Here is a 21,784-nt window from a genome sequence, read left to right on the forward strand (position 1 = left end):
GTGTGTTTTAGTATTCTAGATAAATGTATGATTCAACCACAAGGCCTCAAACAAAACCAAAAAGTCACTCTTGGAATACAAAAATCAAGTTCTGATGCCCCCAGTCGGGTCAAATCCAACTTGGCCCGTTTTTAGAAATCTTTCTGAATAAATAACAGACCGGTAAGGATGAGGCTACTAACAGATGACAAAGTTCCATCCTTTCTAGACATGATACCTCTATGACGCGTGCTTCATCAGTTAAGGTTTTGTCAGAGTATGAATATTCTCATTATTTTGCTGACCAAAGTGCCAACTGGATTTAGGACACAGTCTTTGCAGAATTCCAGATATCCACTATGAAAGCATGTGACAGGTTTGGTTCCTCTCTCAGCTTAACAACTGATGAATGAATAAAAAGTGAACACACTCGAAGACACAAATACACACAGCAGTCAATCCTCCTGGCCACGTCAAGTGAGCAGGTGTCCTTAGTAATGCACCATTGCTCACTTGGATCCCTGTGTCTCAGGAAAGAGGGTGAAAACAGGAGGAGGGGGAAAGACTAAATAAATAAAGGACAATTAGAGGAAAAGAATGAGGCATGTCTTCCTTAAAAAAAATAACGTTGCAGTTGCATATTCTTTCTTTATGTGGTCATGTCTCTCTGCTCGCTGAGAGATTCAGTGACAAACATGAGGTCATGTCACCAAAACAGGGGATGTGCATCAGCCTGACCGTCACAATGCAACAGCGAAGCTCGTTTGAATGCACCTAATTTCTCAGCACGACGATACTGGAGCAGAACTCCTACACTCGTTATTTTTGGGGGATGATCAAAAACAGACATTGCACCAGGAAGACCGGCCGCGAGCCCAGCTGAGGAGAAACCGAGCAGGAAAAGATGTTACTTAGTAAAGACCATGCCTTTAACCCCCCGCTGAGCAGCAGCTACATGGTACATAAATAACCATCATGAATCAGACTGTTTGGTCTCACCCCGCCATTTCTCAAACAAGATCCAGTTTCCATTTCGCCACAGTGGTGGCAAGGTTTCAAACACAGGTTTTTCAAATGCAGAAAAAGAAAACTTTTGCATACATCCAATGTCTTGTCTTGTTCATATATATATATATATATATATATATATATATATATATATATATATATATATATATATATATATATAAATAAAAAATCATTAACTGATGTGTTTGAAGGAACAGATTGGGTTTTGTTAAAAAAAAAAAAAGGTTTGTGGAAACTCCATATGCTACCTTGTTAACTTTTTCCAGTTCTTCCCTTTTTGAAAATACAGATGAATTGTTTTTGTAATCAGAAGCTGAACAAAAATAAAAAAAATAAGAAACATTGTTTTGGGCTTTGTAGGTGTCCTTTTTAAATTAAGAGCTGTAGGGTCATATTCCTCCACTACCTCCTGGAACCAGTTTTTGCCTGTTTAGGTCTGAAGGATTTCCCAAACCAGACTTCATCCCCTCAGAAATCTGCCCTGAAGCCATTCATTTTAAACCTTGTATCAAAAATCAGGCCTGTATTCAGTAAAAACTCCTTTGTAAATCTTAAATACATCCCAATGTGTCCAACAACAAAGGCCTCTACCCTTCCTCATTCCCTGTGACACGTAAGTTTAGGATTGTTCAATGGGCCCGCGGGTGGGTTTTCCATTCTCTCTTGGTCCCTCTTTATTTGGCTCCTTCTTTTAGAGCATTAGGGTGAGCAGCCATTGAACTACAACTGCTTCTATAAAAATGGATCAGGATTAAAATGACCCCACACAAAATTAAAAGTTCCCCCAATGTATCTTTTCTTTAAGACATTCCCGGCTTCCTTGGGAACGGGATTGTTTCTTGACAAAGTGGTCTCAGCTCAACAATGAGCACCTTTCAGATGCACACAGGGACTGCCTTTAGAACCGCAGAGAGAGACGGATTTCACATATCAATCAAAAGAGAGACGTGGGGTGGGGAGAGTGATACGGGGTGCTTGTTTGGTCAGAGTGGTTCTGGAGAAATGCCAAGCACATTTAAAAGGAGATATGCATTTCTCACAAGGATTCATAAGAATAGTCTTCATATATACAGGAGGTGAGATGCCATCCTTTAGCCTGAACTAGAAATACTGCAGTAGATAATGAAAAGAAAGAGCTGTGGAAAAAAAAAAAAAAAGCACATTGGAGTTTTTGCATGTGAGGTCTTGTTAGTGCAGTTTTTTAAATTTATTTATCAGTGTTTTAGTCTGTGTGTTTGTGCTGGGGCACGGGGTGCAAATGGCCACAGCAACCTACCGGCCCAGCTGTGTGCATAGTTGCTGCTAATCTCGTTGAAGATTAATAAAGTGTCAGAGCAGGTAATTCACAGCAGCATTCAGCCACCTCAATCCAGAAAACACAAGTCCAAAGGCACTAATAATAGCAGAATTCAGACAGTCAGTATGTATATGTTGTGCACTAACATACATATATGTTGCAGGTATATAATGTATATATACTGTATATACATATACTGTATATACTGTATACTGTATGGTGTGTCATCCTCTTCATTTTTATTTAACAAGTAATGACATAGTATAGTCTGTAGCAGAGGTAGTAGGGATTAAAGGCGTACAGTTTTGGCTTCATTCGTGATCATTAGAATCAGGAGAAAATAACAGATCTATTAAGAAAATGATTAATGTTAAACCTGCTGAGTTACTGTAAAAATACAAAACATTGGTTATGATGGTAACACACAGTACAAATGGCTACTATGTAGTGCCTCTTTATAATATGTGCCATCTTACAGAGATAACAGATTCCAAGCATGTTGACTTTTAGTTATTGTAGTAAATGTGTTCATATCCTAATACTAACTTTTTACTTGTCATTAAGATAGAAAGAACTGTTTCTTGTTTGTGCCTCCTGCTCCGTCTTCTCAAATCCCCAGTCTGTCTTGTCTAGATGGCCTATTGTACTGAGCCAGGTTCTGGTTCTGCTGGAGGTTTCTTCTTGTTAAAAGTGAGTTTTTTAAGAAGAAAAAACTTCATGCACACATAGTATGAGGGCTTGCTATAGTCAACAGCACAATGCAAGAGATTATCTCTATGTTTTCGTCCAGGAGGAGGGAATGCTGCAGGTCAATGACTCCATGCAATCTGCTGGGTCCTTAGACAGAAAACTTTTTAATCTACTTTCAATAATAAGCTGAATTTAATGCCCTGATTTAATAACTTGGATTAATGTGTATGTGCGATTGAAATGAAATTAACTTTTTTGTAATGTTCCTTGAGACATTTGTTGTGAATTGGCTATACAACAAATGTATAGCTGCATGTGTCTATGTGTGGATTTTGCTTAAGGAATTTTGCTTACTTTCCTTGAGCAAAATTGAATTTATCACTACCATTGAACAACAGTTTACAGAAGTTCAGCCCCATCTCTCCAGTCAGACGGTGATGATCACGTTGCCCTTATAAATGATGCTTCTGATTTATTAAATCAACAATGACATGTTCATATTTAGCTTAGCATCATAATAAAGACCAAAGGGATGTTCTTAAGCTGAACATTGTAATAAATTACTTTGTCAGTTATAAATTAAATAAACATAAACCCCATCCATTTATTCAGAAATTCAACAATCACATTTACCTACACTTAGAATTCAGTTTTATAATTTATGTCTCATCACAGAACGAGTGATTTTTAGACTTAGCAAAAGTTTTCAAACCAAGTTTAGTACATGGCTTCAACTCAAAAAAATGAAAGAAAGACTAAGGCAAATCTTAACTCCATGTAATTTGCTTTTACATCTGGGGTTAGATTTAAATATTCTTAGTATATTTATCTGGTATAGACCATAACTGTTGATTCAAACAACAGAATCAACAGAGTGAGCACTTTCTGTTTAACTTGACTGTTCTTACTTTAAATACAAGGTCTTATAAAACCAATTGAGTGGTCTAACATCAAAGGAAATCCATATTTATTTCAAAGGTTCACAGCAAAATTCTGAAATTAAAGAAACCATTTTTGAAACACCTACTTGAAATAAAGTGTTGAAGCATTTCCTACACCGATTGTCTGGGTGACGGGACGTCAGCACCAGACCACATTTCTTCAGTGTATTGTGAGTTATATCATTTCTCTTGGCCCAGACCTTCAGTCTGAAATTAAAGTAGATCTCAGTATGACCGGGAAAAAAAAAAGTATTTGTATTCATGTCGTGTGTGAGCTATTTTTAAATAGGGGTGCTGTGAAAGTGTGGAATTGGGGACAAGGCAGCCTTGCACCGGGCCGTGACACAGACTTATGTTAAATCTAATTAGATCATGATAATAGCTTTAGGGCCCCAGTGATCAATGCTAGAGGTCTGTGGAGATGAACTTTCCTTAAGTTTCAAGCCATGTGTCGCTTGTTTCCACACATACACACACGCAGACACACAAACCAGCAGATTTCAACGTTTCAAATCCTTCAGGGAACATTACAGTGACTTAACTTAACTACTACTTTACCCAGTTAAATTTAATAATTGCTATCATTTGCAGTTTTCATCTTCAAAAGGGAGTATGGCAGTAGGGGGATGACTTTATTTGTTTCACGTTTGCATGTCATCAACTGAAAGGTCTTCATAGGAAGCATTAGATTTAAATCCAGAACCACTAAAGGGCTACTTTAGAGTTTCTTGCTGACGGAAATCCATGAATTCTCCAAGCCTCTCCCGTTGTGGAGTGCACCCCTAATGTGTCCAATTCACAAAAAGACGCCCGCTGATTGTGAGCTGTATTTCCATCAGCAATGTTATAGAGGAGTCTAGTTTACAGCTTACAGACTCTTTAGATCACTTCCACCGAAGTCTAAGAGGATTTTTTATGCTTCCATTACTAACTAATGTAATTTGGGTAATGTAATAATTTAACATGTCTGGGTCTGCTTACATGCGCGGGAGCTAGCTTGTATTGCGTGTGATTAGTCTTGATATCAGATGCCGTGGGGTTCCCTGCACATACAGTATCGGCTAAAGTTTTCTCCAGTTGCTAAATCGGAAGTTGTCTGAGAACTTCTCCCTTCCCAGCACAGGGAGGGTTGCTTTCAGGAGTCAAAACTGTAAAATGAAGGATGCCGGCTGATCAACTAATGGCGGTTGACGCTGGTATTGTGCTTGCATTTTACACACTGTAATTACTTTGAGACAAGCTCTAGTTTAGAACCAACACTCTTGAACTGCTGAAAACTCACCCACCCATTTAATTTCCTAACTGTCAACGGCTAAGAACTGGTATGCCTTTACTGAAGCCTCCTATAATCATGCAGGGCTATGAAGAAACTTTTAAATTATCTTTGAATAGATGAAGGTCTGGAGTCTTTGAGAAAATGACATGATGACGGCTTGTCTTTTTGGGTTTACAACACTACGCAAATGTTGGTTATGGAGATAGTAGAATTTTGTTTTTTTTTTCATCTCCGTTCAAATGGAATATCTGAAATACTTCATAGAAAAAAGAACTACTATTGTACTTTAAATCTAATATTCAATTGAAAAACTTCTAGTTTGATCTAATATTGTGAATAAGTTGGCAATGGGGATAACTACATAATAATAATAATAAAGCATTCTTTTTAATTCATGTATTTAACCAATAAAAGTAATCTTGTTAACCTTAGTTTACTTAAAACAGGGACATTTTTAGTTTAAGTGAGAAAAAAAGAATATAGATACAGAGTATGTAAATATCTCATTTCAAATGTATTGTGAATATTACTGGTCATAACTTTTTGACTGAACCTTTTAACCTCCAAACCTCAGATGGATGTGAAATTCAGTGGGCTGAATAAGTCACGGCTCAGAACCAGAGTTCAGAACCAGCCAGCTGGGCTGTTTCAAGCATTACTCTACATTGTTGTTAGCATGTCACCTTCTGGTTCTCTGGTTTTAACCCTGTGTGCACATGGATGTAGCTGCAGCGTTTACATGCATCTCCAAACTGCCTCAACGCGACTGATTTAAAACACACTAAGCTCTACCTTCTAAAAGCGGCCTGGATTAATAAGCTGTTATTGCTCTGTCAGTCGGTTTCGTCAGCACATTCCAGTATGACATTCCTCATAGTTGGCTGTCTAGCACTAAGGTGATGACTGGGTTTCCAGAAACTATTTTTTTTATGTGTTGAAATACAACATTGTCTATTACTTGTGGTAAATGCTGTAATTCTTAGATAAAAACTGGGGACAAGATAAATAGAGTTATTGTGAATGGCTAGTCCAGGTTTACCAGCGTCTATTTGATGTTAAGACAAGTTGCAGGGATGAAGGAGTAATGTGATTTAAAACAAAAACCGCCTGGGAGGAAAAAAAAAAAAAAAAAAAAGAGGGCCTCCCTCAGCTTGTTGCTGAACAGCGAGGTGTTAAGCTTTCCAAGGCGACATCTATCTCTCGTCACCACCTTGAGGGCATCTTTTAACCAGAGGAATTTAGCCATTACGTGGCATTAACCTCATTAGAAAACACTCTTTAGCTGCTCCAAGATAAAATTGATTTACTGCTGCCATTTCCACCACTGCTCTCGATCAATGGTTAAACTATCCCTTTTATGGCCCTGTGCACACTCTCTCTGCTCTTTTCTACAGTTTTCTTTAACTGCGCTTTAATCTCATTTCTGCCTCCACTCCCTGTCCTTGTGCCAGGTGTACAGGTCGCGGAGCGCTGAGAAGCTCCCCAGGACTTATTCAGCAGGGGATGAGACCGACAGAATAGCCGGGAGACTCCTTGAACCGGCGGAGTACAATGTTGCAGTCGAGGCATTCTTGAAATGCAGGAATTCCAGCCAGTCAGGCAGATTTCTGTGCTTTGTTATACTTTATATCTGTTCAAAGAATGAAATGACTTTTCCCACGTCGTCGTAAGAAAATGTTAAGGTCATGGGAGCTACGAGGTTAGCACCAATGTTTTGGTGGAATGGCTTTAGGAATGCCATGTCAAATCGTCACTGTACAACAGATGGTTTTAGATGCATTTGCATGTCGTGTACATCTAGCCACAGGAGAAAATCCACAGTTGCGCGTCTGTGTGGCCAAATGCATGCCCGGCTCTGACAGCTTGGTTTTATGTGGACATTTAAGCAAATCACGCAATGCTATACTTCTTTGATAAATCAATATCACTAGCATTTCTTCCTTCCCTCCCTCCTTTGTGTAGAAGCTCCTATCTCATCTCTCTCTGTCTGGGAGAATTGATCTGCACAGATGGAATGATACCAGCCAACAGATAGAGTGATACACTCTGCTCCGTCCCCCCCATGCCCTTCTTTCACCACACTTTTGACACATAAATAAAATATGTGACCTTTTTTGTTTCAATTCGCCGCGGTGTTAGTTCTGAGAAAGGGAACGGGGCGCGTGGGACTCTCACACGGTTAGACGGGAGGAAGAGCAGAGTCGGCTGGTTGCCATCACTCACAGTTCACAGGCACCGTACAAAATCCTCCTGAACTCTCCAACATATGCTTTTCTCACAGCGATGCAGTTGGAATCTGAAGAATGGCGTAAGAAAAATTAGGGAGGTTTTAAATTATTCACGCATTTCTTTTTTTGTCATAATGTCTAAATTTACGACTGCACACAGCCTCATGCCTGGGCACATGCATCTATCATTATACCCAAACTGTGGGAAAAAAAAAAAAGAGTAACTGGGATAGTCAGATGTGAAAAGAACCGTCTCCTCAATCAACCAAAATAACATACGAGACCCTGCTATTAACAGACGAACGCAACATGTTCATCCGCACCTTGGCTAGATATTCCCAGTGCTCTGTCAAAGGCAATTCCACAGCTCCACAAGAAATAGCTGCTGGGTGAACTAACCTTGCATCCTTGGAGAGTACCGAAGCCTGGAGGCGCGGGCCTGCAGGGGGTTCCACTTTGTTCCGTCGGACGGGTAACCGTGTCAGGATGTTAAAGGTTCCATCTGCCACACTTCTCTCTCTTTCTACTTTTCTGGACTCCCATCTTTAACTTAGCTCACGTCAAACAGATGTGCGTATCAGCATTAAGTTCAGTGCACAGCAATGAAAGGCACTGCTTGTGTACGCTTAAACACAAACAATCTACTACATTGGAGGACTAATGAGATTAAACAGGAATTATCTGTAGATATGCTCATGAGGTCCGTCTGTATGTCCACTTAAAGCTGACTCGTGTGTGTGTGTGTGTGTGTGTGTGTGTGTGTGTGTGTGTGTTATGTCTGTGTGATGAATATGTAATACAATCAGCCTCTGCCTTTTTGTAACCGTCACCCCCCCTCTCCCCACACATAGTGCATGGTAAAGCGAGTAACCAACATTGTAACTTCTCTCCTCATCATTCTGCGTTCTGTTCATTGTCTGTCGTCTTTCCTTCCTGTTTCCCTCACTTAAAATTCCTCCATTCATGTGAACAATAATAATAACAAATATTCAAGTTAGCTCAAACCCCCCTCCACATGCACACACACACATTTTTCTCTCTTCCACTTCCTCCCTTTCTCTTCCCTCAAAGCCCTGAGTCACCTCAGACAGTCACCTCAGACGTTGGGAGGGGGTTGTTCCTCAGACAGAGTACTTAGCCCGGTTAAGCCCGCTTCAGCTTCAGCGCCGCTTTAGTCGCCACTGCACAGAGAGCCCTGCAAGAAAGAGAGAGAGGAGGAGAGAGAGAGAGAAGGAGAGAACGAGGGGAGTGCTGAGTTCATCATCATTGTCGTAGTTTCTTTCAACACACACAGCATACAGTTTGTAGGACCCTCCTCATCTGGAAGGGCTTTCCCTTTCCCAGAAAGAAAACCTTGTGGTTTTCAGTGTTTTATACATTCTGTTCCTTGTTTTAATGCAAAATATAATACTATATGAGGTGACATAACTGCATGAGCATGTTCAAATCTTAAACTGCTTTTACTACGGCACTGTTTATTTGAACATTTAGTATTTGCTCATTGTACATTTTCAAAGTGTGACTGACTACATAGGGTTAGGGGTTAGGGTTCCAAATAACGGATTTTTAAAAAAAAAGAATGAGCAAAATAAAAACCAGAACGTAGACCAGCTGTAAATTGTGGTAGTGAAATCAATTTTAAAATGAAAGACATTTTCTTTATACATCTTTATGTTCTCCCTTATTGCTATAAAAACTTTGCAACCAGGCAAGAAACTTTTTTTTTTTCACCAGTGTGGAAGGTCCTTAGCTAAATAGTTAAGGAACTGTTTGTACAGAGGGTCAAGGTAACAAGGAAACCCTCCATCTATCCATCCACTTTCTCTGCATGTCTTCTCCCTTTTAGGGTCACTTACCCTTCTACACATCTGATACTGAAGCTTAATTTGATCATCAGCTAGGCAGAGTTTTTTTTTCCCCATCAGTTGGAAAAACTGATGGGAAACAATACCCAACAATACCAACTTTAACACACAATAACACATAATGACACACAAAGGAATAAATACACACACTACTCAAATGTTGCAGCATTGTTCCACTAACAGCTCAGCTTAGAGCTACTCTATGCAGACGCTCTATATGCACTTAAGAAGATTCATTCACTTCAGGAAAACAGATCATTGAATGTGATTCAACTGATGGTAGTCCAACTTTTTTTAGAGTAATATTTAATCACAGAACAAGAACAATATTGTGACATCACAGTCTGACAGTATGGATTTTACCTCTTTGATACCAATAAAAACCCACTAGGTTCAAAACGGTTCCATCACTGGTGACTTGATATTCTTCAAAATCCCCTAAGGCCCCTGTCCACATATGGACACATATCAACACTGATAGTTTTTTTTTTGTTTTTTTTTTTCCTGCTGTTTTTGCTTTTCTTGTTCATATGCAGAGTATTAGGAGGGGAAAAAAAAAGATTTATTAGAACACTTTCCAAAGTGAAGGATTTTAAAATCAGTTTGAAGTGTATCCATATGGAGTAGAAATACAGAATTTTTTAGAAATGGTAAAGTAGAAGCCAGTTTCCTGCACGCCTATTACCGCTTTCCGCCCTAAAAACCAATAAGCATGGTGTGATTGAATGAGTTTTCCACACTCGTCTCCCTTAGCTCAGATTCTTTTTCCATTAATTCCAACCAGAAGCTGGAAAGCTAATGACTGAGTAAAAAAAAAAATAAAAACAAAATATTCTCAAAGAAAACAAAACTGCAAATGTTTCAGGAAAATCTTTCACCTTTACTTTAATTTCATTTTGATAATGTGGATTTCTTTTTATTTTGATTTCAATGGGATGTCAACTCCTACTAGCACAACATCGGTCTTAGTATTTTTGTTTCTAGTCCCAGAAATGAAGATGTGGATCTATATGCAGATTTCTTTAGAAGTTATGCAAAGATTGTAGTTAAAACAAAGTGATGTATGCACCTGAATTTTTACTTTATGATAATATTTTTGATTTTTATAAATCAAAAAGATTTATGAAAATGTGAAAAAGTATATGTCATGAATAGATTAAATGTTTCTGAAATTAAAATATAGTAAAGCAATACATTTTATACAAAATGTAGTGGTGGGACACGACTAAAATATCATGTTTGCATTTTATTCATACAGCAGTATTTGACAAGCAAATTCAAATAAATTTAGTTTGATGATTGAGTCTACGACTGGACACATGAACTTAAGTCACGTCAGACGCAGACTTACTACCTGAAGGCCTTGTACTGGTCTGCTATCATAGCTAAAGTCAGCTAATGTTAGCTAACATTAGCACTGAGGAGCTAATGTTAGCATTTTTCTCTCCTATTGATAGATTCTTCAAACCTTTTCACATACTGCTTCAAGACATTTTCCTTCCCATAACCATGAAACAATAATGGCTGTGGTATTCCACAGAATACTGTATTCTGTCAAGTTTACCTTACAAGCGAACTTCTTGTAGTTTTGCAGTAAGTTGTTTTAAAAATTTAGCCCCCCACACACATTAAAGAATCAAAGGAAAAAATGTGGCTTCTGCATAGATCTGCAGATACATATTTCATGCAGTAGATATCCAGGTCATTAAGCAACATTTTGACACCTCCGTTATTTACTACCCCAAGTGGTTTCCTACCTCGTTTAATCAGACTTCACCTAAACCTGCTGACTCAGAGAGACTCTTCTTTCTTTCAGCTCTTTCTGTGTTTGTCTCCTCAGCTTCATCCACTTTTCTCCTTCTCACTTTGTTTACCTGCTCTTATGTGATTTTTTGGTTGTTTTTTAGTCTTTTTTGCATCCACTTCTGCAGCATCTGGGTTCAGTGGATCAGCTGTGTTCCCGACAGGGACAGGCATCTTCTAGTTTCTAGACCAACTATTTTAACACACTTTTAAAAAAAGACAAAACTAACTTAATAGTTGGTTTTCAGTAAGATATTTGAGATTAAGTTATTAATTCTTGAATATGCACTACAAATCTGGAACAAAGTTCCAGAAAACATCAAAACAGCAGAAACACTGAGTTCCTTTAAATTAAAACTAAAATCCACCTGTTTAGAATGACCTTTGAACTCTAATAAATGGAACACTGGCAAACATATTTGATGTATAGTCATGATTTTAACAATGGCACTCAACAAAACGCAATGCATATTACTGGTTTCAAAATTGTTGACAGTGTGATGTGTTTATGATGTTTTTTATGTTTTCACAATGTAAAACACTTTGAACTGTTATGCTGCTGAATGTTCTATGTAAATAAACTAGATTGACAGATTGAATATAGATTGAAAAGTACTAGTTCCACTGGCAGATTTTCTCACTTATAGCAATACATTTTTCATGTTTTAAGTTAAAAACTACCAGTGGAGGTAGCATTTGTGTATCAATATCGACAGTTACTAAAGTCAAAATAAGCAGAACATTTTATTTTAAGTTGTTTTCATTTTGTATTAGTTCAATATATTTGCACTAGAAATTAGACAAAAAATACTTGGTAAGATTTTGTATTTTTGCAAAGGAGTGTCAAAGAGAAGTATCTTTATCACTAACTGCCCACGGTAAAAGCATTTAATATTTTTTTTTCTAATTTATTGATATTTATTTATGCTCCCTCACTGGAAAACCAATAACAGACAGATTTTAGAGTTCTTAAAACTTTTTGTTATCGTAATGAATCAAAATTCTCGCCATGATAAGACATTCTTCACAATAAACGATGTGCTAAATGCCCAGCCGCAGTCAGTTTCACAGTGGTGAAACGATCCTGTGAGCAGGACCTGTTATCACGGTGGTCAGGTGAGTATGTTTTTTAATCTTCTCCATCTCCATCTCCTCCTCTATTGGAGAGTGATATATTAAACAGCCAAAGTGCAGTACAATGTTTTTTTTTTTTTTTTTTTTTTTTTTTTGCCTCGAAAGAGATTTACCTTCGATTTTCTCTGCTGGGAAGAGCTCACTTGAGGCAGTGGGGGTGTGGAGAGGGGATGATGGGTGAAGGAGAGCAAGACGCTGCTCAGTAGAAGTTGTCTTTAAAGGAAGGATCTCAGTTGGGATGATTCAAATGAAGAAAAATGTGGGGAAAGGGGGCAGATAGAAGGGGAGAAAGCGACGATGTGAAGTGCTGACAGCTGTGTTTGGTGCAGTTGGATCGCGGGGTCAGGAACACACACACACATGCACACACACGCCAACAAACGTTCACATATCTGCGCGCCGCCTCGCCCTGTGAAACTTGTGATGTTCTTTCAGGCAGCAGCTCGCCATGAGAAGAAAAATAAAATCACAAAAGGTTTACAAAAGCTACCCCATACTTATACACATTTGTCTTCCACACACATTTACCCTTCTGTCCTCACACACAGACACACACGCACCGTACCCGCCTGCACACACACAGGGAGAAGTCATGAGGAAATGAATGCCCATGTTTTGTGGGACCACCTGTTCATCCTGGATACAAGTCTGAGAACCCAGTAAGGGTTAACCCTTCGTGTGTGCCAGAGCCAGGACGGTGTGCGTGTGTGTGTGTGCGGGTGTGTTTATGTATGTGTGTGAAATCCAGGTATTACTTGTTCCGTCAGGGACGTGAATTTGGGTGAGCATGTGTGTGAGCGGGTGTCTGCGCTGGCGCCGCCCCATCTACAGCGTGCCCCCATGAGTGGCAGACTGGCTCAGGCTGTCCGGCTGGGACAGAACAGACCCCACTGCTGGACCACCTCCCAAGCGACAAACACACACACTCACACACACACGCATAATCCGACGAGCTTTCTAGGGAGACAGCGTCTTCCCTCTGCTTCGGGTGCTTTTCCAAAAAGAAGGGAGGAAGAATGTGAAAACAAAAAAGAGGATTTAGAGTTTAATAAAAATTTTTAAAAAATCCAACAATCAGCTAAATGTTCACCTGCTAATATGTCCATTCCACACTGTCTCCGTTTTAAACTGCAGAGTTTTGACACTTTTTTTTTTCATAATTACATACTTTTCCAGACTTAAATTTCCTGACATGTTTGGCTTGATTTTCATCCCATTAAACCCAAATAGTTGTGATGAATGTGTTCATTAGGCAGTATGTTTTAAAAGTCAGATGCAAACACAATATTTTTTAAACATTCAATGGCTGCAGAAATATGATCAAAAATGCAACATGGAGCAACGGTTGAAAAAAATTGTCACCTGTTTTCAGAAAGTGTTCATGGTCTAAAAATCTGATTGGTTTCACGGTGAGTAATTCAAAAACCAATACAGCTATGCCAAGACTGTTAAAGCTAACACTTGTAGTGTTGATTATGTTCATCTCTAACATTTAATCCATGTGATAAAACTCAGTCTCTCATTTCCTCCTCAGATCGTTTAGTAGCACAAAGAATGAAGCGTGTTTTTCTTACACTTATTTTCCTACTTATCCAGATAGGAGAATAATAGATGAACTATACATTTACCCAACACTCAAAATTAAATAGAAAGTGTATTATTAAAGACTTTTTTTCGTATATTGAAACATTTCTGAAAGCAAAAAACATCATCCACAAAGCTTCAACACACTCGCTGTTTTAAGGCAGTAAGCTAATTAGGAAATTTAGCAGTGACAAATAATGAAAAGAATATAAATGTTATAAATGTGATGTTTGGCAAAGTCCATTAAAACATCACAGCCTTCAAGATATTCAGATGAGGCCCTTAGTGGACAGAAATTAAAGCTAGGTATTTTTATTACAATCAATTTTGTGAAATGAAAATTCTCTTCAAAACATGTTAGGTATATTTGGGGTAAAACAAGCTTGATTCTATTCTTTGGCATTTGAGTAGTTTTATGTTGACAAAAAAAAAAGTCAATTGTTAAAGTTTTATAAAGTCATTATTGTGTTTTTCTGTGGGTTTACCCTGACAATACCCAAAATGAAGGGGAATGTCATTGTCTGAATCTTAGCTGAATGCATTTCCAGTTGTCTTTCTAAAAGCAACAGTCAGCTCATCTTAAAAGGTTAAGCTGCTCTGAAGAACGCTGTTTGAATCAAAGACTGAGATATTAACCCATTTAATTAAAGCTTGTAGGGGTGCGATAGCAGCCAGATATTTCGTCTTTAATTGGCAACATTCTGGCAAGGCGCTTTCCAGTTGCTGTTAGCATGTTAGCTTCAGGTAAGTGTTTTCTTTTCCACAGCTCAGTGCGACTTGGCTCTGCTTTCCTTGGTTGTAAATGTTTTCCACCATAATGGTTAGGTGGTACCAGGTCGTTTTTAAAACATACTTCACTTAGGTTTCAAGATTGGAGCTGAAAATGCAACGTCAGAAAACTGACAGGCCTTGTTTTCGTCAGAAGAGCGATTCTTTTACAACAATCCAACCGGTCCAACCATTGTGGCATTATGTTGGGTTTGTGTCGCACACAAATCATAATGTAACAAAACTTTTCAGACTGTAGGACGACCACACCCAGTGGAACTGTTCATCAGTTATAATGGAAAACCATGCAAGCTGTTGAGCCATGCTGCTAGGTGCTGATGAAAAATGGCCATGACTTTCACATCCAATAGAATATTTAATAGTCTTACTCTAAATTAAATAGTTAGCTATTTCTGAACTAGCCCTTGTTGTTGACTTGGAAATACCAGAAGCACAGACGAGGTTTCCATCAGTTTTGAACCGTCTTCAGCCATGTTTCCACCAATCTGTTTTTATGTGCATTCTGAAGTATTGCATCAAAAAAAGTTAATGGAAATAGCAAGCTTTTCCATCAAGTGTTTTTATGATTACGTGAGCTGGTTTTTTGACCTTTCCGGAAAAAAAAAAATTAATGTGCAAAAAGTTAGATAACAAAACACATTTGCTGGATAAGTTTTGCTAGTTTGCAACCTCTACTTCCTGTTCATTACAGCCATACGCAGCATTAACATCTGACAAAATTATGCTTTGCATAATCTGATTGATTCCCTCCAAATCAGTTTTACTTTTTTTGTTTTCTGTTTTGCGACATTTCAAAATTTTACTCAAGATTTGCATGACCGTAAGACAGAAACAGAGCTTTTTGTGTCAACATTTGAAGTCCTGGCAGTAAAAAAAGAAAAAGAAGTTAAAAAGCACTTCAGAGCCATACGGTCTCACAGTTTGGATTCAATTTGGTAATCTCAAGATTAAAATCTAAAACCACTGAACAAACCTGAACTTTTTCTGTAAACTGTTACTCATATGAAGAAAAAATGTCAGTCCAATGCTTTTGGGAATTAGGACCACTTAGCTCTATAAAGACACATCGAAACCTGGCCCTCCAGACCTATCACTCCTTAAATCTAAACAAAAAAAGAGGTGGGGAGGGATTCTTGGCAAAAATCTTGACTAAAAGTAATATGTACTTCTGGCCTGAAGGTGTTGGGATCCTCAATAGTGTGGCACTCATAAACCCATACAGGAGCTACCCAGTTCTGACCTGCAGACACACTCCCACACACATATTTGCATTCACACAAACCACTTTGGATCATGAATCTCATCATTCTTATAAGTGTCTGAAAACATGCAAGTGCCATTACTAACCCACCACCAACTCGCTCTCCCCTCCCCCCTGCCCCAACAAATAATCACCTAGAAGGAATAAGAAGGAAGGAGGAAACAAGAATGAGAAAAGAGAGAGAGAGAGAAAAAAAGCAATCTTGCCTTTCAAACGAAAAGGGGAAAATGTTTTAAGGGGCAATGAATTTTGTGGAGCTGAATAGGATGTTGGTACATGTTTTACTAAAGGAAATATAATGGCAGACTATTATTAGATCACATTAATCACGAGTGTGCCAAAGGCAGTGACAGCCGTGCTGAAAAGGATTGAAAACGCTGGTAATGGATATAAATTACCCATTGTGTGATAAAAGGATTTTTTCTTCACTAAGAAGGTAAAAAGGAATAAAACACTAAGAGAGCCACTAAACGCTACTGCGTGTACATATTTATGTGTGTGTGTGTGAGTGTGAGTGTCCTACCGCTCGATTGTGTGTGTGTGTGTGAGCAACATGTAATAACACAGGGTTATCAGTGAGGATTAAACATTTTTAAGGGAATCAGATAGTGACAGTGAGGCCTCGCATTAAAGCCACCAGTGACAGAATGGAAGTGAGGATTAAAAACAGATTAAACTGGTTTGTAGTGATGGAGATGAAAGGAAGGAGGACAAGAAGGAGGGGTGAGAGGAGAGAGAGAAAGAGGGAGAGAGGGAGCTTTGACAGAGGTCTATCAGGCTTTTGGCATGGTGATAATGAGTCACATCTTCCATGCACTGTTATTTATTGCTGCCTTGGCTCACAAACAAAAGATCAATAATTTTGAGCAAATCTAATATTGTCCTCGACGCTAATGCGCTCGTCCATCACATCTGCCATCTTCACCAAGGAGATGGACTGATTCCCTGTTTATTTGGAGATCAAATGCAATCAGATCACATGTCTCTAATAGCAGAGAGGAAGCAGTCTCCTGTGTGAACACGCGAGGCGCCTCGTATCGCCGACCACGCGTGCGCTTATACATCCGCGTGTCACGGACGCGCAAATGATTATGTATGGCGAGAGAGGCCAACGGGTTGCCACGCCACTTTTTGGCATCAATCTTCATTTCTACCTCAGACTTTGCCGGTGAAAGATGAAGAGTGTCAGCGGCCTGTCCCCCGACAACACAGGAGGCGCATAAGCATCCGTCAAAAGCGGCGCGCCCGATGCTCACCGGTTAGCCCTGCAGCACAGAGAGAGATAAGAAGACAGCAGATCCTTCACTGACAACTAGCCCTGGGTGAGACACTTTCCAGCCACCTGAACTCAATCAGGCCCCGGCGGAGGCAAGCGTTTGGTTGTTTCATTTCATCTCCATCCCCTCGCTCACTCAAGGTGTGTTTGATTCATCTCGCAGAGCCGCGTGCGTGAACACAAATCACATTTGGAATCCGGAGTCCCTTCTGCTTTTGTTAGCTACTCGTTTTTGATTCTGCTCAACCAATTTAGCTAAAGATCCCACCACACTCTGATATTACCTCTTCAGTCCGACTCTTTGTGTGTCATTTGGACCAACTCGGCTGCTCACTGCGTGCACCGATTCATTCGGGACCGTCTCAGTTCCTCTTGGCACGCCGAAAACACCCCCGCCCCGCGACAATATGTAGAGCTACAATGCTAAGGTCCGTGGCAGGTGGATACACTAAGCTTCTTCTCCTACTCCCTGGGTGAGGTGTGAGGAGCAAAACAATGACAGACAAAGGTCACCAAGCCCACAACTCCTCACCCGCTGAGGGGCTGACCTGCCAAACACACCCATGAGGCCCGGGGCAAAAAAAGCAAGATTAAAAGAAAAAATGCTTTTCAGTAAGCGGTTAAAGTAAGAACTAAAGATCCAGAAAGAGAACAAAAATATATAGAAACAGAAAAGGAAACTATCCAAGTTTTACTACATTCGATTGAAACCTGTATAAAATTAATATTAAGAGGGATTTTTTTTTTCTCTCTTACAAAAGCAAAAATATTTCCATGGAGGAATAGAAGATCCCAATGGGAATTATCGTTCTTCACACTGTAAAAACACAAAATCTTACCAAGTACTTTTGGTCTAGTTTCTAGTGCAAATATCTTTGTACACTTGAAATAAGGCAAACTATCTTACAAGTAACTGTTCAGTAAGAAATAGGAGCTTGCTTAACGTCAATAATTCCTTAATATTGATGACAAACGTCTAGTTCCACTGGGAGATTATTTCATACCAACTGATTTAACACCCTGTAATTGGTCAGATTCAACCAACAGAAACAATAAAAAAAAAAAATTGTTAAAGCTTCAAAATCAGTGACAAATTCAATCAATCAAATAAATAAATTCAAATACATATATTTTGAAACTTTGAAAAATGCTTCAAATTAGGTGACATTAGATGATTCAAAGTTCCATCTTTAAAAACATACATAATACGGGCTTAATAGTATATATAATTGTCATGCTTGCATTCACACTTTGAATTGTTTTAAGTCTGGATATTTTATATGCAGAAAAATGGCAAACCTGCATATCTGGAATACAAATAAGAAGATGTTTATTGTTTTGGGGGTAAAATGTCATTTAGATGAAGTGAATCAAAAGATGAATGGAAAATAAAAACAGTCATTAGACGTAGTGCTACAGTCATGGTGTGTTTTGGTTGCACTCATTTGCTGGATTCTAGTGTTTAATGTGTTTTCCAAATCCACTCTCATTACCTTCAAACTCGTTACTTTCCTCCGACAACTTCCTCTAAAATTACACATTTTATTGAAGATTTATTCAATTAACTTTCCTATTTTCAATAAATTAATTATTCCACTAATTTTAGTGAATTATCAGTAAGTTAAAAAAAAACCCTCTTCAAATTTAAGATGGACAGGCAGAGAATAAATTATATATCCTGACAACCATTCTATAGATTGCACTCGTGTATAAAAAAAATCAACTGCAAGCAATATCACCGACTTTACATAATATGATCAGTTAGATATAGAGCTCCTTATATTGAATCCCCTAGTAAAAATATTTCACATCATTATGCAGATCATTCCATACTTTACCTCAGGTAGAGCATCAAACATCTCACTTAATGTAGTTCCTCCAGGCCTCTGTCATCACATCACTGATCTTAATGCAAAACAAAACGCTATAATGCTTCTACTGTAATAAGCTTTTTCACCATGGTTTTGGGGTTTTTAACCAGACAACACTCTTAATGTTATGTTAATGTAATTTGTCTGGTTTTCACGAGGCACCTTTTCCCTGGAAAGTGTGAGGGAAGACAGTGCTTCATACAGCAGGTCAGGACCTTGGCAGGTGGAGTAATAAAGCCCTGACATAAGGCTGTGACCAGGGAGGCACACCATGACCCATGGCGACCCAAGGCACCTCCCAACTGCACCTAATTCTCTCCCTCACTGTGCCTTTCTTTCCCACTGTTGGCATACCCAGACACCTACAAGCATGGCAGACTTCCTCCATGTTCAGAGCGGTGTAAGGGCACAGCGAAAGGTCAAGGTTCTTGGAAGCTATACAAGAACGAACAACAGTGAGCTGTTGTCCACAATTCCTTGGATTATTTTCTTCTTTTCTTTGCAATAAAGCTCTATCGCAGAGAAGCAAATACTTCTCGTCTTGAAGCGATTTCCACTGAGGAGCCTTTTTTTCCACGAGTGGGCCCTCGCATGGTGACAGCAGCCATTAGTAACAGTCTAAAATTATTTGTTCTTCTCTTACAACATTTGCTAACATGACGTAATTATAGTAAAATGCTAATGCACTGAAGAATATGCAGCGTCAGTGACAGCCATACACACCCGTGGGTTTATGACAGGGTGATGCTGGTTTGTAAAAACCTTCAAGATGTCACTGATTCAGCCAAAGTCACAGTGTTCAACACAGAGTTAGTCAGATAGCTCTGATCTGTTGCACAAAGTGTAGCAGAACTTTGGAACCAGCAACTTGACTAATGGGAGTTCTTAAGAGAGGTCAATCAAAATAACTAAGATATTTCACATTAACGCTCCTAAAATATATTTAAATCATTTGTTGTATTATCTAGAACAATTAATTAATCATTTGCAGCACTTTGAACAACTTGGGGTTTTAAAGTGATTCTTATGGGAGATCTTTTCAAACCTAATTTCTTTGGGTCATTATGGTGCCTAGATATTCCTTATTCTAAAAAAAAAATATGCCAAAGCAACAAAAAGCACCATATTATCTGTTTGAAGGAGGTTACACAGAGCTACAGGACTCTTCATATGATGTGTTTTTGACAAACAAGTTTAATATGGCAATAACTACACAGGATATGTTTTTTTCAGTACGCTACAGTAAATTCCTACCAAACTTTATTGAATAAGCAGCAACTAGTTAGGAAGAGTAGATGGAGACCTTCTAAAAAAATTTAACCCCGGTGGTTTAGGAAAGGTGACCACTATGGGAAATACAGAATTTGTTCCCAGGTCCAGAAATTCAGATTTCCTAAACGCACTGGAATCCGGCTGGACTGCCGGGCCAAACTCATCGGATCATGGGCAGCCCTGTTGGCTCACATCCCGCAGTCAGTGTGGTTCCATCAGCCGGCTTGTAAACAGACACTTAAAACAACAGAGAGAAGCAAAAAAAACAAAAAAAAAAGAAGAGAGAAAAAAGCGACTCGCCCAAGTTGTCTTGTACTGCAAGACACATAAAAGGCAGCAGCATTTTGGGCTGAGGAAACATGTGGAGACAAAGCATCAACACACCACTGGTGTCATCCACTTCAGACTGACAGCAGCCAGCGTTGCCTATCAGTGCATCCGTATCTTACTGAACCGACAGCTCAAACGAAGCAGTCTGGGGGTGAAACGAGACTGACACTGCAACAGAGGCTTTCCGTTCCCGCTGCTTTTCATAGCCTGAGTATTGCCCTCGGGATCCCACCGCACTTAAGAATCATGTCAAAGCTTTTAACAGCGCGTGACGTCTCCCTCAGCCACCGCTGTCATGTTCCCTCTGCTACTCACTTACACCCCCAGCGTACCCTCCTTCTCTTCCCCAAGCCTCTCTTGACTTGAACAAGAGACTTTCTCCCTGAACTTTTTAAGTTGTCATTTTTTTTTAAGCACACATATCAAAGCTGAGAGTAAAGCGGGAGTTTGGAGGGAGACAGATGTTTCTCTTATGCCTTTTTTTCCACTTTAGTACAATAAAACTGTGGAAAAGGCAAAGAGAGAACGGGACGAAGAACAGAGCAGGAAAACATTGGCAGAGATCTTTGTGCACTCCACATCCTTTCTCCACTTTCAACGACTAGCAGTACATCATTTGTATTGATGCAATATTAAATTTCAATATTGCATGTCAAAAGGTACAAAATGATAGATCATAGCCCAGCTAAATGAATTATTAAAGGCCTAAGTTGGCTATGCTATCGGCTTCTCTTACAATCAGCTGTGTCAGAGGAGTGCAGTTGGTGATACTGGCAGCATTTCAAAGCTTTGTCATTTTTCTTTCTAGTCGCATTCCGGCTTTCTTAATCTAGATTTCTGTCATTTATTAATGTTCCCAAAGAGCTAAAACCCACAGATCTTCCTATCCTCATAATCAAAGGCTCAACTCACATCTTCTAATTTCTCTAAAAAAAATGTTTTAAATAATGAATAAAGTCATAATTAAATATTCAATACTGAACATAAGATAAAGCCAAGAAAATATTTTGTCTTTGTTAGATATGTTAAGAGCGCAGACAATGAGGACACCACAGCCATTACTGTGGCAGTGACTCACTCTGTGTGAGATGATTTATGTGGGTTTATCTCCAGATTCTGTTTGATGGAGTGACTCCTTGACACCCCAGTGCCTGCAATA

General features: G+C 39.0%; 1 protein-coding gene across 6 annotated transcripts in view; it reads right to left on the bottom strand.

Annotated features, from left to right (window-relative positions):
* Positions 1-21,784, bottom strand: part of znf536 (zinc finger protein 536) — a 232,449-nt gene that overhangs the window by 171,410 nt on the left and 39,255 nt on the right. For 3 of the 6 annotated variants that reach the window (XM_028014772.1, XM_028014773.1, XM_028014774.1), the window contains one exon: positions 8,536-8,635. The gene's annotated coding sequence lies outside the window, so the exon portion shown is untranslated. Of the gene's footprint in view, positions 1-7,435; positions 7,728-8,522; positions 8,636-17,030; positions 17,142-21,784 lie in introns of those variants that run through there. The other 3 variants (XM_028014776.1, XM_028014777.1, XM_028014778.1) reach the window with 3 other exon arrangements.

The sequence above is a fragment of the Xiphophorus couchianus genome, chromosome 4, assembly GCF_001444195.1.
Source record: "Xiphophorus couchianus chromosome 4, X_couchianus-1.0, whole genome shotgun sequence".
In the NCBI taxonomy this organism is placed as follows: Eukaryota; Metazoa; Chordata; class Actinopteri; order Cyprinodontiformes; family Poeciliidae; genus Xiphophorus; species Xiphophorus couchianus.